Source organism: Cervus canadensis, chromosome 16 (assembly GCF_019320065.1).
Source record: "Cervus canadensis isolate Bull #8, Minnesota chromosome 16, ASM1932006v1, whole genome shotgun sequence".
In the NCBI taxonomy this organism is placed as follows: domain Eukaryota; kingdom Metazoa; phylum Chordata; class Mammalia; order Artiodactyla; family Cervidae; genus Cervus; species Cervus canadensis.
This window is the reverse complement of record NC_057401.1, coordinates 23,021,430-23,023,660: the sequence shown is the minus strand read 5'-3', so window position 1 is coordinate 23,023,660 and position 2,231 is coordinate 23,021,430. Positions and strand designations below refer to the sequence as shown.

The following is a 2,231-nucleotide window of genomic DNA, read 5'->3' as shown; positions in this document are numbered from 1 at the left end:
TCTACTTTATATTTTAGTTTTCCACAGATTTCATGGGGAAGAGAAGCTTCCCTGCTCAAAAATATCTGAAAAACACTGGTGTAGCCCATGTGACTGGACTATGATTTGCAGAAGGGCAAGAGGTCAGAACGGTACCATTCGTTAACCCCTCATACCTGGCACAGTGCCATAAGCTTAATTAGGAAGTGCCTCAAGGGCACCAGGCAAGAAGTGCCAATAACCTGGGCCCTGGGCCCAGCTTCAGTACAAACCAGTTAGGCAAGTCCCTTCTCTGAGCTTCAGTTTCCTCATTTTTAAAAAAGGAAATTGGCAGAGATGACACTCTGACTTACAGGGAAGACAGAGACATGTGGGGCACTAACAGAGACTGCAGGATCCCCAACATTTTCTGAAGAAATTTCCACCTTAGCTTTCAGGGCTGAAGCCTGAGTGGCCTCAGCCCCTCACCCACTGGCAGCCCAGGCACTGCCCCTCAGCAGTCCTGGTTAAAAGGGCGATGCTGCGGGCCCAGCGACCCCGGTTACGCCCAAGCATGTGATCTGGCACTGCAGCCTGACTCCTGGTGTCGGTACCATGCACAGAGGCGAGGGCTCAAAGGCAGCTTGTTAGAAAACATTTTTTTATATACGTTAAGACATTGAGTTGTGCTTTGAAGTGTTTGAGAAAAGAATTGCTTCCCTGGTGGCTCAGACGGTAAAGTATCTGTCTGCAATGCTGGAGACCCAGGTTCAGCCCCTGGGTCGGGAAGATCTCCTGGAGAAGGCAATGGCAACCCACTCCAGTACTCTTGCCTGGAAAATCCCATGGACAGAGGAGCCTGGTAGGCTACAGTCCATGGGGTTGCAAAGAGTCGGACACGACTGAGCAACTTGACTTATATACATCTATTTTTATTTCATTATTAAAATTTTCAACTGTTTTAGCTAGCGTAGGCTAAGTCATGCTGCAATAACAAATGATCTCAAGCCTTGTGGATGAAAAAATGAAAGTTAATGTCTTGCGCAAAAAAAAAACAAATAAAACAAAAACAAGGGGCTTTGTCCTAAAGACTCTAGAACAGCATTGTCCAATACAATTTTCCAAGAGGATAGAAATGTTCTACATCCATGATGTCCAATATTGCAAACACCAACAGTATGTGAAGAGTGAGTAGCTTAAACGTGGCTACTGAAATCAAGAAACTGGATTTTAAATTTTAGTCCACTTAATTTACACAGCTATATGTGGTTACTGGCTACCATATTGGACAACCCAGCTCTATAACATAGTCTCCAAGACCTCTTGCAGCTTTGGCATCCTAGAACTCTCTGAATAACCCTGCATTCACCTCACTACTCCCACCACCAAGCACTATGATTACAAATCCCTCCCATTAACACACACATAGATGCTGAAGCTAAAACTCCAATACTTTGGCCACCTGATGTGAAGAGCCGTCTCACTGGAAAAAAAAAAAAAAAAACCCTGATGCTGGGAGGGATTGCAGACAGGAGAAGGGACTATAGAAGATGAGATGTTGGATGGCATCACAAGCTCAATGAACACGAGTGTGAGAAAAATCTGGGAGATGGTGAAGGACAGAAGAGCTTGGCATGCTGCCATCCGTGGGGTTGCAAAGAGTCAGACACAATTAGCGACTCAACAACAACAACAACACACACAAGCACACACCCAGCCCTGAATTCAAAGGACTAAAGTTAGCTATCTTCCTCAAAATGAACAGTAGGTGTCTCCCTTACCCTGAAGCATCAACTGCTGCAATAGAGTTAGAAACTTAGCCGTGGTCTTTGCCAGTGTGCTGTGAGTCAGCTGTAACTAGGCCCAGGAATCAAGTCACTCTATGGAAACTCCCCTATATGCCAGACTCTTGGGCAGTCACCCCAAGAAGCAGAAAGTCAGGCTTCTCACAGGCCCGCAGGCAGCTGCCCAGCCAGTCACCACCAGAGGTTTTCCCCTATCCCCTGAGCCCCAGGGTCCTCACCACACTTCCTCATAGATTCCCACACTTTGTGGAAAACAGTCACAAGGAAATTGTAAATTGGTATGTATTTGTCCAAGATGACATTCTGAAAACTAATTTTGTAAATTCCCCTCTAGTCTCTGAGGCATTGCCAGGACTTCATGTCTAACTGTCCCTCCCACTAAAGAGACAAAAAATGTAGCCGCGAAGTAAATAAATGGATTAGAGTGGGGACAATCCACAGAGAGGGCTTCCTGGTGACTCAGTGGTA

The 2,231-nt window shown here is 45.9% G+C and overlaps 1 non-coding gene across 1 annotated transcript; it reads right to left on the bottom strand.

The window, feature by feature from the left end:
* Positions 1-468: 468 nt before the first annotated feature.
* LOC122454664 lies at positions 469-602 on the bottom strand. Its single transcript, XR_006273477.1, has one exon. It is a non-coding gene; the product is annotated as a small nucleolar RNA SNORA76 (small nucleolar RNA).
* Positions 603-2,231: the final 1,629 nt, after the last annotated feature.